We start from the raw sequence: 15,776 nt of genomic DNA, 5'->3' as shown, positions 1-15,776 counted from the left end.
TTCCGTAGGTATAGTGGGTCTCCCCTACTGACCTCAGAATACATTTTGGTAGTCCTTCCTCCTAGAGATTTGTTTCTTAAGAATGAGAGGGAATGGGGTCTCAGTTCAGTTTCAGAGGTGGGTTCCTTCCCTGTCTCACCAAGGAATACACCAGAAGGGCTGCAGCTTTGTGCCATTCTTCCCACAGATGACAAGTCGGAGTTGGCAGCTGGAGAGACAGAGGAGTTGGGTCTGGATGGTGGCTGAGCAGTGACTGCTATTCCCCTCCCCAAGCCAGCACCACAAGAGAGGCTTCTCAGTATGCTCCCAGGTCTTTCCTATGAGTGCCTGGTGGAGGAGAAAACTGTAGGAGACCACAGCCCTTCCTGTGTTTATGGCATTCTCCTGTGAGCCCACATTCGACTTCAGAAATTCTTTACAGTTTTCAAGCTGAGTCATCCTACTGGTTGATACGGACTAGGGTGGTGTCCCATATGAATGCTTAGGTCCCATTTCTTTCTGAAGGTGCCTGGCTCTGATCACGTTTCAGGTTAATTGTTTGCCCTACGATGTCAGTTCTTTCAAGGGTTAAATCGTTTCTCTAGCTTTTTTCTTGTTTTGAGTGAAGCAATGCATCCTCTAGCTCTCTATCTTCTTTCTGTAGCTCTGTGCAGAAGCATTACTGTTTTTAACAGCACTTTACCATGTTTCGTGCAATCCTTAATCTTCTTTAAACTACACAACCAACCTGGGTGAAGCTCATGTTACTGCTGCCACAGCCAGACAAGAAAATTGGCTAGAAAACTTACTATTTACTATGCCGAATATGGATGGCCAGTTCTTCATCTTCAAGTATTAGGTATTATCGTAAACTCCTACTTCACTCAAGAGTAGATTCTTATCAGAGGTAACACTAAGTTTATGAGTTTAGATGCTTCTGAGTTCCCATGAAGTCATGAATTTCTATATGTAAAATTTTAGCTGGTAATCATTTCTGGACCTTAGAATTTTCTGGTTTTCTAATAGTAAGAACTCAAGGCACTGAAAACAATTTAACAAGCACTATGTCACATACTTGAAAGTATATAAGATGCCTTTAAATATTGAATATGTCCATTTTTTCATGAAGTTAGATTTTCAATAAACCATTCAAATACTTATTGAGATGATTGCTGGGTGCTATGAAATCAAGCGGACATGTAGGCAATCTCATTCTAATAAAATTAAGTCTGCACAATACTGAAAAATATTGAAAAGAAATAATCCTTCATACATAGTATAAAAATGCCAACTCACTTTCCTTCCCATGTCTTCTTTTAAGGGTCTATATAAAAGCTGAGGTTTTTCTGAACCCACCCCTTTGAAGACTTCCACTATTATAATTCATTGTTCTTTCAAGTCCAAGTAGATTTCTGGGTTTTACATTGCTCTCCTTGGTTGAATAAGTATATGTGGAAAGGATTTATTTTTAAGTAGGAGGGTTCTATGTCATTTACCAGCTGTCCCAAGCAATGTACCAAGTGTATTTCATTGTGAAAGTACTGCTCTAAGTTGGAAGTTCTGCATGATTTTTAATCCTTTGTGAGCTCTCAAAAGGAATCTTTAGGAACACAGCAGACTAGAACACATATTATAAACATTACTTTGCCTGACTAATTTGATTTATAATTAGGCATATTTAGTAAAACCATGTACTTGTAAAAGCAACTTATAGGCACAAGTTGACATAGTTTTATAATCAACCAAAAAGGCAAAGAAATCAAATAAACACTATAACTGTACTGAAGGAGATTAAAAAGCTATCAACCACCTATCAAACAAATGTTCCACCAGGGGGTGTAGTCTGCATTTATTCCCTTTGCAGCCACTTTACTTAGTATATGCACCTAATAGTTGTATAAAAACTCTATTTTTGTAAAGCAATTTATAATGTCCTACTGGTTTTTTATTTTATTCCAAGCTTAACTGTTTGTCAGTCAAATTCAGTGATTTCAACACTTTTGTTTTCCTATTAATGCTGAGTTTTAAAGAATCTGTAAACAGATATCTAGGTTCCTTAGGGGAGTTAATTCTAAGTCCATTTTTTCCCATAGCCAGGAATCCTTTCAAAAAGCAATTGCTTCTTAGCAGTAAAGATAATCTCACAAATATTCTACAGCTAGATATTCTAGATAGAAATTTCTTTAAGTGAACCTTGTCTCTAATGAATTTGAAAATACTCAATTATCCTAACAACAAGAAAATCAGCAGCTAACAGTCATCAGTTCCAAAATAAAATGTTTATTTCAATCACAGATTTACAAAATTGGTTTACCTCCAGAACTGCATTTGATGAACAAAAATATTTTGTTAGACGCTGACTCACTAAGATGTGTGTATTCACAAATTTACCCAGCAAGAGATGTTACAGCCATATCAAATAGTAAGTGAGAACAATAGCTTTTTTTCTATCCTGGGCAAAATGTACACTGCCTTGAAACCTACATTAGCTTGGTGTTACCTGGTCAGTTGGTGGCAGAGCTGTTGTCGAACACAGGAGTTTTTGAAAAAGCTCAAATTTCCGGGGCCACTCATGCCTGTGCAGTCAGGGGTGCCTGGGCTTCTGTCCCTTGGAACTCTTGCTGTCTCTAGACTCTCCATCTTTACCCACCTCTCTCGTGAGGAGGAGGACAGCACTGACTGTTGCTGCTCATACAAGGGCTAATAGGGGCAGGAGTTGTCAGTAATGTATAGCTCCATGCAAGGCAGCGTATAACACAGGCTGATGCAAAAGAACCATATTCTCAGCAGCACAGTACTCAGTAACTAGCTTATACATGAACACGCACTTGAGATCACTCTGCAGGAACTCTAAGTGGTCGTTCTACGCTCGCTACACATCCCTCATGCAACTCGGCACACACGGATCCTCAATCTAACTCCTTGCAGTCACCTTGCAGCTTCTTAGCACTGCGGCAACAACTGCAGCCATCACACACCCCTTTGTCTTGTACCCTCACAAGAAGAATTGGGTCAGTCTTGCATTTTGAAAATATTCAGACTTTTTAAAAAAAATTGCACTGTATGTGTTTATGAGGTTGGGCTCCGGAGACCCGAGTTTGAACCCTAACCCCGATCTTAAGTGCTCTCTACATCTCTGTTGCTTCTTCTGTAAAATGGGGATGACATCATATAGGGTTACTGCAAGGATTAAAAGAGGTAATAGATGTGAAGGGCATAGTTAGCCATCAATATATGTTAAGCAAGGCCATTATGATGCTTTCTGATGCTTTAAGTCATGTAGTTTGCTCTAATCCAAGGAGTCAATTCAAATCCCTGTGCCTTAAAGACAGGGAGGCTATGAAGCAATATTGATTTGATTAACTGTTCCTCATTTTCAGTGATAAAGGTCTAGAACACATTCTGTAAGCGTTCCCAATGCTCCTAAGATACTGGGGGTGGGGAGAACGGGAGAGGTAATGCATTTTTTAAATGTTCAAAGCAAAATTACCGCTCATTTAATTTCCTAAACATTTGGTCTAATTCGCCAAATATTTTGCTCACTGCTTTGTCTTTCCTTCCTCCATTTGCATGTGCTTCGTTTTTGATGTGGCACACACTTTAAAAATACATTATTAAGCAGACAAGCATGTCACCCTTGGAGCTAGCACTCTGTCCCCTGCTTATTCTTAACCAATCTCCTTTTGTGTTCTTTTGTGCTGAAGTGATTAATCATTTCAACTATTCAAGGGTTGCTGATGATCTTTCTAGATGATGCCAGCTACAATGACCCCTCCTCCCCCACCATCCACACCATTTAAAACATGCTAGGAATCTGCTTTGGAGTCTTTATTCATGTCACAGTGGACTCCTCATTTCATACAACAATAACTAGTGGACCTCCCAAAGAACTCTGTGTTCATTTCACGTGTTTTTCCAGAGTCTGGGCTTGGGATGTGTATGGAGCAGTTGGTGAGAGATGTCGGTGGAAAAAAAACACAAGGAAATAGGAAGTTAAGAAGTCAGAATGATAAACACTTATTTTACAGACTAAAGGAGACATTTTTTGCTCACAGTCTGGAGAGAACCTGTTGCACCTCGTTGTTTGATTTCATCTTCCTCATTGCATGTGGCTGGGTTTTCTCACCCCCACCCTGTCTCTTTCCAGTTATTTGCAATGGAATTTTCAAATGGCTTTTGTAGTTCAAGTTCAGTCTCAGACTTACCAGGATCTCAATCTGTAATTTGGTTACAGAGAAGCAGCCTGGGTAGGTTTTCAGGGATTGGTCATTTTTTAGAAGCTATTACTAACATTTTTAGCTAACTTTAAAGGTTCTGTTTTGAAAAGCCTATTTTTTTACTCCCCGCTCTCCCCGCCCCCAGATATACAGCATTAAACTGAATTCAAAAACATGTTTAAAAATTGGACCAAAATACTGCTAGGTCACAAGTTATTGCAGGGAAGGGAAGATTAAAATGATTCATAAAGGAAATATGCAGATAAACGTATTTCAGTAATGTTAAATGAATTAATATAGAATCCCAGGGTAATTTTAAAAGAAATATGTACTTTACATACAGAATTAATCTATATTTGAGACTATTAAAAAGATATTTACAAGTAGCTGAGGATAGAGTTTTAAATTATGGCATAATATGTCAATAATAAACATGCTGATCTTAAGATTTTTAATCACATTTCAGAGGCCCAATCAATGTTCATAGATAAATACTTTGTTTAAAAAAATAACATAAAATCTTTAATATTTTTAATTCCACAGAACCACAGATGTCTAATTATTTAGGATTACCATGCAAAAAAAAAAAAAAGGCACTGAAATAAAATCTATATTATACTGAAAATCTGTAATAACAAACAGTGTACTGCCCATAGGTCACAACTTCTGAATGTCCTGGGAAATTCAACGGGGAGAGAAAGATACGCATTTGTACAAACAGGCACATCCTTTTAGTGGAGGGATGGAGGAAAGGTATATTAAAGAAAATAAATCCCCTACTGTTAGCATGTAACAATTAACAATTATATAACAATTGTTCTCAAAGCTGATACCTGGAGGGACAGGAAGAGGTATACCTTTCCTGATTTATCATCAGAAACTCAAATTGCTGAGGAAAGCAGTATTTGGTAAAGGGCTGGTCTCCAGAGAGTGGAGGTGTGAGTAGTGGTACTAAGCACAGTACTTCTCCAGAAATACTAAGGTCCAAGTGGGGACAAGAATGGGACAACATGCCATGTGCAAAACCATGGTAATGCACAAACAGGGAAACACGCCATGTGCACAAGCTGGTTAGAAGGCCAATGTTAGGTTACCTATTCTGAAATTACAGGCTGTGTGGATAGCTTTCAAAATCAGAACAAAATAAGATGCCTCTAAGTATGGAGCACGTTCTAAAAGTTATGCAAAATGTCTGAGTTCCAATCCCTACCTTTAAAAAGTACTTACACTGCATTGCATCCAACCAACATAAAACAAAAGACTTGCACACCTACAAATCACATTTTTCAGAACTTGTAAGACAACATACAAATGAAATGGAAAGGGAAAATAAGGTTTCTAAATCTTCTCAGGTTATGCTGATCTAAATAATTATGAATATAAGGACTACAGAAAATGTAGATTAATATCTAGATAGATGGTCGAATTTTTTAAGGCCCTTATCTCTATTTAAGAAATTATTTTCAACTTTCTTATGTGGATACAAATTTGTAGCAAATTTGTAATTTCACATCCTTCAATTTGAAAAAGTAAAGGAAAACACTGTGTGTGGTTTTCATGATAATAAATACAATTTTTAAATGTGTGTCTTGAGCTGACTGCTTTTAGGTGGATGTGTTTTAATTGTTCTAGGAACTGCCTTCCACAGAGCATATTAGCAGTAGAAAGAACTTTGACTTCCAGCCCTTGATGTTATGAGCAGCAAAATGATAATTAACCAAATTATCCCTGCGAATTTATTATCTTGATTTCTTCAACTTGTACATTACACTCATTATCTATCAAAATGAAAAACTCCGTCTCCTGAAAGATAATGAGAATACAAGCAGCAGATAGAAAGGGCTAAGCTCTCCTGACGTATACCCCAGCAAGAGCTGCTGGACTCCTTTTCACTCCCAACCCCCAGGAGTTAGGAGGTGAATTTTCATCTCTCTTGCATTTGTGCTAATTGTAGGATGTGTCCTAATGCTCCCAGGTCACAAACAGTCTTGGTTGTCCTTGGAGAGCTGATGTCTAGGGGAGCTACCACCTTAATATTTTTTGTTGCAGGACTGGAAGGACAATAAGATAGAGAGGAAGAACAGACATTGAGTAAAAGGTCAAAGTCATCCATTCATTATTCCCCATCCATTTATTCAGTATTTATTAAACATTCGTTATGTGACAGTCATTTTGATAGTCCCTGGGGATAGACGGTAACAGCCTAATGAGGACATGAAAGATCATTATGACTCAATGTAATAAGTAGAGGGATAAGAATAAAGGGTCCCTTTCCTGGGGAAGACAGAATAGGAGCATCTAACTCAGACTTGGGAATCAGGAAGGCTTCCTGCAAGGAGTGACCTCTCAAGGGAGGCTTGGAAACAGCTGAATTTGGGGTGAGAGGTAGATGGAGCATGTTCTGTAGACAGAAGAGCACAAGGTAAGCCCAGAGGCAAGGGCAAGGTGCTTTGATATCACTCTTGCAGAAGTGGAATATAGAGTGTGAGGTAGGCAGTGGGGAAAGATAATGCTGGAACACAAGGCAGGGCTGGGATGTGCGTGGCTCTCCCAGGCCACATCCAGAAATCGGACTCTGTCCTTAACCCAAAGGGGAGTCACTGAAATGTTTTTTAAAGTGCACATGCTTTGGAAAGTTGATACTGCCTACATTGGGGGAGCTGGCTAGAAGCAGCCAATACACAGGTGGCCGGGGAGGAGGTCTCTGGAATAATCTAGGTGGGAAAGGATGATGGACTGAACAAGGAGGGTAGCACAGAGATGGAAAGAAGCAGACCTGTTTGAGGGTGATTCAGAAGACAGACTGACAGCTTGGTGTGGAACCGAATGTGGTGAGAGTGAAGAGAGCACAGTGGGTTGAGCAGCTAGGTGAATGACGATAATTCATGGTGGAGGCAGAGCCAGCGGAGGTGCGAGACGGCATTAGGGTGGAGGTGTCCACGACACACATAAGGGGAGCAACTGGAGCCCTGGGTGGCTCAGTCGGTTAAGCATCTGACTTTGGCTCAGGTCATGATCTCAGAGTCTTGGGATGGAGCCCCGTGTCAGGTGTCCTGCTCAGCAGGGAGGCTGCCTCTCCCTCTTCCTCTGCTCCTCCGTCTGCTAGTGCTTTCTCTCTGTCTCTCAAATAAATAAGTAGAATCTTTTTAAAAAAGTGGAGCAATGTGGGGGCACCTGATAGATGAGCATGAAACTCAGAAAACAGCTGGGGTCTAGATATACACTTGCCCGCCACCACAGCACAAATGCCACCAGAAGCTGGAGAAACTGTAGCCTCTAGAAAAAGAGGGAGATGGGACAGAAGTCCAAGGAATCCTGATACATAAGGGGTAGTTACAAGAAGAGAGAAGCATGGAGAAGCCCAAGAGGAAATGACCACCCAGTGGGAATAAACCCAGGAAGGTGTGGTGAGAGAGGCTAAGGCTTGACCATTTTGAGGTGGACATTGCAGTCAGCACATGGGACGCCCACCAGTGTCACATGGGAATGGTCACACTGGGAACAGTCTCTGTGCTTAGCAAGAAGAGGCCTGCGTGGAGTGGGATGCTGGTAAAAGCAGTTTCAGGGGAATGCAGGAGGAAGAACTGGACAGCTTTAGGATCATGAGGAAGTGGAGGTGAAGGCACACCTCGGCTCTGGCCGAGGGAGCCAACCGAGGAAGGGGAAAGAGCCCCAAGGAGTGCAGCAGAAAAGATGTTCTCTTTCAAAGTTGGAAAGCAGGAGTACACACTTACCCTGAGGACAAAACACTCTGAGCGCCCCAAGCTGGAGGAGACCTGAGAGAGACGGCACCGCCAGCTCCTGAACAGGCCAGAAGTCAGGAAAGACGGAAGGAGGGATGCATGAGATACAGGTAAGTTTCCAGGTCTGTCAGCAGGTTTCCAGGTCAGAATGCAAGAGGTTGGCCAGACAGAATCTAGGCCTGTTTAGTTCACTGTTATATACCCAGTGCCTAGTACAGAGCCTGGCACATTGGCCAATGAAGCCAGCAGGCCAAGGTGCTCATGCTAATAGCGTCTGTCTCCTCAGCGTCTGGGTCAGTGAAGCTCCTGCTGAGGCAGGAAGGAGGTCCAGATGTCAGAGGTATGGAGCAAGCAGGATGGTTTGGCTATGCCAGATTAACCTGGTTCTTGGGGATGAAAAAGTCTTTCTCTGTATAAATCACAGATACATATACCATACACAGATGTATGGCATATTTGCTCTATTAGAATTTGGGGGGGCGGCAATTAGGAAGAGTGTCCTAACATTCCCTGGAAGGGGATAGCAGGATAAACAGCACAAGCCAGCTACCGTGATCCTGGCCTGAAAGTGGGATTCAGCATAAACAAGAGGTCACAACAAGCTGGATGCCTAGAGGGTTCCATGATCCAGGCCCCAGAGCTGACTGCTAGAGGAAAGTTTTCACTGCCCCATCCTGGAAGTCCTGGAGGCACTGGGGGTGGGGTAGATTCTAAAGGTGGACAAGAGACCAAGCACAATGGTGCCTTGCTAATGGGGTGGGGGCATCAAAGAGGACATGCCTCAGAGGAACGTAATGCCTCACACATGGCGATTTCAGCCATAGGCTAAAACTGGCCAGTTTTCTGGGGGAAAGATGACTGTGCCCTTAGAGAATTTGATGGGGCAGAAACAATGGTAAAAGGTCTTCAGTGACTTGTACTCAAGGACCTGTTTGCATGGATCAGCTGCCTGAGAGAATTTCTAGGTTACAGAGAGAAGCAAAAAAACATAGGGTAGAGATGAAGAAGGTCACAGGGCCTTTTATGCTAGAAATTTTCTGACACAAATGTTACACACATGCAGACACACATTCACAGTCTAAAAATACTTTGGGAAACAAGGAGGATCTTATTTGTCTGCACATGTTAAGTACTAACATCACTTCAGCAAATATTCTAATGTTTTTGTGCTTCTTAATTAGCACTCCAAAATATTCTTTATTAAATGACTTAATATAATCATTCCATTAATAATTACCATCTTTGGATGGTTTTCAAAGTCCAATGAGCACACATGCTTATATTATACTTAAGTATAGAAATGGGAAAGGGGAAATAAAATTGCATTCATTCTGTTAGGTAAATTTAGCAAAGAACATGAAGCAAGTCGAGTGGCTGGTACTATTAGCATTTCACTGTTGAAGAGCAGCACTTAAGAGAACCCAAGATTAAACATAAGTGTGTTCTTTGGGAATTTACACAGTTGAAAGTACTATCAGATATTAGACTCTCATGTGTATTGATATTTTCTAGAAGTAAAATAAAAACCACACTGCAATCATAAACTTCATTCATAGATAAAGAGAACACGCTTTGTTCTAGGTGATCCAAGGTTAAGCACTTATTTTTCTGAGAATGAGGATTTACCGATGCACAAAGAAGCAGACTACCATGAGGGTGCTGTGAAAGCCTGAGTGGCAACCACGGGTGAAAAGTCTAGTCCGATGGATCACATACGCTTGTCAGGCAGCGACTGTCTCTTCTTCTGTCTCACCCTCCTACACTCTTGTGTTGCCAGGGGAGGACTCTGCAAGGCACCTTTCAGAGGAGCACTGGCATCGAAAGGAATGCATCTCTATTTGCTTTCCTCCCCACGTTCTCTCTCTTACTCATTCTATAAGCATCTGTCCCTTTTGTGTGTCTGGCAGGTGTTTTAAGCCATGGCATAAATCTACTGCTTTTTGAGTTACATTCGATCTCTTATTTTTTTGTTCTGTTGATGTTCCTTATCAGGCGAGAGCAACAGAAAATATACAAAATCAGGTGTTTTTAATGCCTTGGTCCTCTAACGTAATGCTGAGCTTCAACAAGTATTCTCATGAGAAACTGTGAAACTGGGTCTTTGACCTTGCCTGAAGACAAGGCTGGCTGACACATGCTTCCCTTCTATGTCTCCAAGTCCTTACTAGCCTGTCTACAGCAGGAGGCACACAGCGCCGTTAGCTTCCATGACATCCCGTGGCATCTAGGTGTTGTTAACATGCCATCTATGTATCTCCTCTTTTCACTCAGTCAGCACCTTGAGAGTAAAATAGTGACCAACACCCATGAAAAGATATCAACTGAAGTATCAGAATTCACTCTTGACTATTGGGGGCAGAAAGTATATTCCCACAGACCTCTAGCTAAATGGGCTGCTAACATTCCTTTGGTCTTCTATCCCCATAGTTCTGTAAATGCCTTTGTAATTTCTAAGGATATGCATCAGAAAGACAAACACAGAGAGGCAAAGCTATTAGTGCCCAACAGGAGCTTCCAGACCTGTAGTGTTCCTTTGGCCATCACTGAATAGATCCTGAATTAGAGTGGTCTCTTGCCCCACCTCTCCTAGAAACTGCACATCACTGGAGTGATCACAAAGTCTACAAAGTATAGCCAAATGGCCCCAGGATGTAGAAGCAGGCCATTAGATACCCCTCAAAGGCACAAGGATGCCCTTGGCAAGCAGAGATGGAGTCATTTAAGTAGGGCTTTTGGTTTCAGCCAGAAGGACTAGCATAATTACATCTCTTAAAAATGCATCTATGATTGTAAAATAAGGTACACATTGTGGTATTTCTGTTTCTAACCATTCAGATGACCAAATGCAAAAAGAGAAATGAACACAAAACACTACCAGCCAAAATTTTGTCTTGGGTAAGACTTGTAAGTTTTGTCTGGTGAATTTCTCTAGGTCTACATCAGGTTTACTCCAGCTTTGATTTTATTTCACTGCAACAAGTAATGGGATCTATTAATGGAACTCCACTGCAGCTGTACCTGGATTGATTTTGTCATTCGTGGGCTTCGTTTTGTCACTAATAAAATCGTTACTGTTTGAGACAAATGAAATAATTGATAAAGGAATGAGTGTGAGCTTGAAAAAGCCTGTTGGGTCTGAAGTAAGGGAGATGTGACTGAGGTTCATCTCTGCAAATGACCCAAACAGGTCACTTAAAACAAGTTGTCTCTTTGTCCTCTATTTTCTCTATAGACTGGTTAACATAATTTCCTTTGGGTTAAGGAGCATATAGACATTTAAGCACAAGGTTTGTCTTGGCCTACCATGCAGGTCTGAACAGTGAGGGAGTCATAATAATGGACACTTCATATAGCAGTGCTTTAAACGCTCTCCTCACTCACAGATCTCCCAGAATCAAAACCAAAAATCTTATCCAGAAGGCTCCTTAGTATCTAGGAAAAGAGTTTCTTCATTTGCTGTAAGTCTGTTCAATTGTAATGTCAGGAAACTGATTTGGGCCCCCAGAATTTAAACAAGTACGAGTTACCCCCTTCCTATCAACAGAAATGCAACTCTATGTAAATATTCACTCTAAATATTTCATAGGAAATTGGAATTAAATTAGTGACTAAAGGTGAAAACCAAGAAGATAATCTGCTCAGATGTCACACTGAAATTATCTTTAACTACATCCTTAAAGTCCAAACCAGGATCTCCAACAATAGTCTCTTATTAGGAAGGCTCACTACGCTATAAGTAGTGTCTCTCAACTACTGCTATCTAAAGCTGTCTTGCATAAAATTTGTGCATGCTAGATTCTAGCCCTGCGCAACCCCATTAAGTTGTAAACGGATTTTATTTGCTGAACAAATGTTAATGCCATTCTACGTTAATGGATAATGCTACAAAAAGCACCTAAGTATTACAGCACTGGAACCTTTAAGAATGAAATATAGTGTAACTTACAAAACTGTCTGTTACAAACATATGTCAGCCATGAGGGCTCCTAGCTCTTATTGCCCATCTTCACAGAACTCGGTTGTAATTTCTCCCTCGGTTAACTGAAATTTGCAATAATACACAGATTTATTAGGTCCCAGGATTAGAATCCTCTGAGTAAAAGTAAAAAATAATTACACTTTAGAATATAATGTAATATTCAAATGACTTGAAAACAGTCACCTCAGCAAAAATAAGAGAGGGTAGAGGAAAAAGAAGCTTAAAGATGAGGCTGATAACATTAGCCATAAAACCTCTGTGAGTTCAAGTGCACAAATGCATGATTTGGCACTTCCAAACCATAAACACATGGAAATGGGAAACCTCCCTTTCACGGCAAAATGCCTGAGTGGTTTCATTATTGCACCAGGGGGATTTCTTCATTTAATAAGATAGTTAGTAGAGAAGATAGAGAGGGTGCTTGGGCCAGACGGTGCTTGTTAAAATCCCAGCTCTACCACTTTCTAGTTGTGTGACCTTGGGCAAGCTGTGTTTCGATTTCTTCGTCTGTAAAATGGGGATGTTAACAGTTCCTGCCTCATGGGGGATCTGAGATGGTTAAAGGAGCTTATACATGCAGGAAACGGAGAATAGTCCCTCATCTGTAATGAGCACTCCATAAATGTTAGCTCACCATCATTTGGCACTTGCTCTTACCTACAGGACTGCAAATGGAGAGGCCCTGAATGGAAACTATGGCTTTTCCTCACAAAAGGTCTCTTGACTCACTTTCTATTCTGTCTTGTCCAGGTGCTGTTCCCTCTACTGCACAGAAACCGCACTCAGTAAAGTCACTAATGAGTTTTTGGTTGTCCAGTCCATGGATGGATTTCAATCTTTGTATCTCTTTCCCCTTCAGAAGTCCTGTGCACTGTTGAGCTTGAAACCCTCTTTCTCTGACTTCTAGAACCTTTGATGGCCATTATCCCTCAACTTCCCCAGTTGTGTCCTCTCCCTTTCACTGGCCATTGGATCTTACTCTCCCTGGCCCTTAAGTGTTAGAATTTTGGTTCTCATTGCTTCTCAGTCTCTTGTCTCTCTCCACGCAAATTTACCCATTTCTGTGATCATATTACCAATGTGATAATTAGTAAAAAACGCTGGCCTGCTGCTTAGACCTCTGTTCTGAACCTCAAACCAATGTATGCTCATCTACATTCTCCATGTTTCCTGGACTGTCTCAAAGGTATTTCAAATTCAACATGTCAAAAAATTAATGCAGGATTTCATCCCACCCCACAAAATAGCATCACCCTTAATATTCCCAGGCCTTTGAGTGCCCCACCGAGCATCTATCTATCCTCTGGGCCAGCTGCAACAGCCTCTCACTCTTCTCTTCTTCCCCTCCTCCCCTCAATCCATTCTGCTTAGCAGCCAGAGTAGAGTATCTAAACGGCCAATCTGATCACATCATTCTGGCTCATAGTCCTTCACTGTCCCCCTAAGCTTATCTTGGACAGGGCTGAGAAGGCACAGCCATACCTGGCTTGTCCTGCCTGGCTTTTGCCACTTACTCTCTAGCCACTCTGGGCTCACTGTCCTTGCTGGGTCCCTAACTAGCCAAACCCTTCCTGTTTCTCTGCCTGGAGCCTCAATATTCTTCTCCTTAGGTCGGTTTCCTTTTCATCCTCCAACCATTAGTCGAAATGTTGCTTCCTCAGGGACGTTGCTCTTGACGTGAACTGAGGTCATGTGCCCTATGGTGGGCTCTCAAGAACCCTGAGTACTTATCGCAATTAACACTAGACATTTATAAATAAATGTCTAAATAAATGACTAAAAAATAAAACTTAGTATCTATTCTTCTAGCACATGGCCGGTTTTAAGAGGGTCATGTCTGTTGGGCCCACCATTATTTTCCCAGTACCTCCCATATGGAAAGGGCATGCTAACACCTGTTAAGTGAGTATCTCAATTTTCATTATTTTAAGGCAGCTTCATGACCTGCTCCTTCTCCACAATAAGAGCCACCACTTAAGTGTTATAGCTCTAAGTAACAAGTACCTTGGTGACTGTGACTATATCAGGTTTACATAAACTGATCACAAAGGGAGAGAAAGTGATAAGGAAGACTGGGCTCCACAAAGACTATCCATGGGAACCCAGTGCTAAAAAGACCAATAAGTCATGTCCATGATTTAGAGCAAATGGAATCTCTTTGTGAGCTATCACTCACTCTTCCTTAGAGGATTCCTTCATTCACCTCACTCACTCATTTATTCATTCTACAAAATCAAGAATTCTCAGTTCCAGACATTAGGGGCGCCGTGTGGGAGGAAGACCAATGTGGCAGATGTACAATAAATACCACAGAGAAGGAGCCCCATGCTTGTGTTTGGAGGAGAGGAAATGCTTAGGACAAGAGAAAAAGACAATCTTGGAAAATGACTGGTGAGTGAGAGGCAGGGGACAACCAAGGAAACATTCTGGGCAAAACTGGGAACACTGATGTGATCTTCTAGGAGCTCCCTCAGTACCAACTATTACTACCTGTCCAGCTGACAGGTGAGGGCGGAGAAAAGGCCCACCTGGGTACCACCAACACCTCTGTTTCCACTAAGCCTATACCATTTCCCATTGGACCGCTACTCATGGGCTCTGGGAAGATGAGAACTTGGAGAGGGCTCAGCTGCCTTCTGAGGAAATCATCATCTCCATTTCCCTAAACCTTGCATGTGTTTCCAAATCAATTATCTGCTTGGTCCAGGCTTTCCTTTTTGTTCTATGCCTGATTCAACATGGGCCATGGCAGCGACAGCACCGCGGAATATTAGGGCCAGTATCAGGAAGTAGATGTGGTTTGTTGTGTTCCAGTATTACCACTTTGCTGATATAAACACCATAACCAATAAACCAGTGTTTAAGAAGGCTTAAACACTGAATATTTGGACTCCAAACATGAAAGTATGTCAAAAGAGAAACAGGAAAATTATATTAATACTTTACTCTATTTGTTGTTTAATCTGAAACTAAGCCTCGGGTTAGAGACAACACATATATAAAATACAACATGTATTTTAACATATATTAAATGCCAGAAATGAAGCTACCCATTATGACAGCTGTTTTCTATATAAATCTTTGCCAGAAAAACAAAAATTATTATGAAAGCAACAGATCAAATTTCCTTATTTTGGTCAACTTGAGAGTTAAAAGATTTATTTATGAAATAATGCTTTCCAGGAAGGGAAAAAAAAAAAAAAACAAAAACCCTGCCTCTGAAAACAATTTGATGATAAATGCAAATTTTTAAACCAAATAATTATATTACTGTCATTCACTAGCAATTCAAGAAGTGTGTAGGATGTCCAAAAGTTAGAAACATATTAAAATAAACGTTTTTTCTTTGTAGGGAATTGCCATCCCATCTGGTCTAATTTGTCTTGGTGTTTTGCCCAGCATAATATCAGTTCTCTGAGAATGTAAATTATTAGGTTACTCCCCTGAAAAAATATGAGTGAAGAAAAAATATGGGTTGAAGATGACATCCTGATTATAAGTTTGAGTACTCAGGAAAACACTAATATGGCGGAAGAGCCCAACCTGAGTAAATCTGGGTGTGAAACTGGTTCATGGAGGGTATCTACTAGAGATTTTGAGGAGGAAAAAGACAGCCTTACAGGAAGTAACTGGCAACACAGTAAGATGCAAAAAAACAATGTGGAAATAAATTTTCAGACACTGAGCATTACCTCTTTGTCAGAGTGCTCCTGATTCTAATTAAGTTTAGGAGAAGAATAACAAGGCACCCCTTGCCTGAGTGGAAAGTACAGACTATTAAAGGATGCTTCTAAACAGGAGGGTGATAAATGGGGGCATCTAATGTGTGCACAACCATATTTTTCATCTCAACTCTGT

At 41.0% G+C, this 15,776-nt stretch overlaps 1 protein-coding gene across 8 annotated transcripts in view; it reads right to left on the bottom strand.

The window, feature by feature from the left end:
* The window catches only part of AFF3 (AF4/FMR2 family member 3), a 516,827-nt gene that overhangs the window by 276,761 nt on the left and 224,290 nt on the right, over positions 1-15,776 (bottom strand). The window lies entirely within an intron of this gene.

Source organism: Mustela erminea, chromosome 7 (assembly GCF_009829155.1).
Source record: "Mustela erminea isolate mMusErm1 chromosome 7, mMusErm1.Pri, whole genome shotgun sequence".
NCBI classification, from domain to species: Eukaryota; Metazoa; Chordata; class Mammalia; order Carnivora; family Mustelidae; genus Mustela; species Mustela erminea.
The sequence above is the reverse complement of the archived record's forward strand: the minus strand, read 5'-3'. Positions and strand labels throughout refer to the sequence as shown.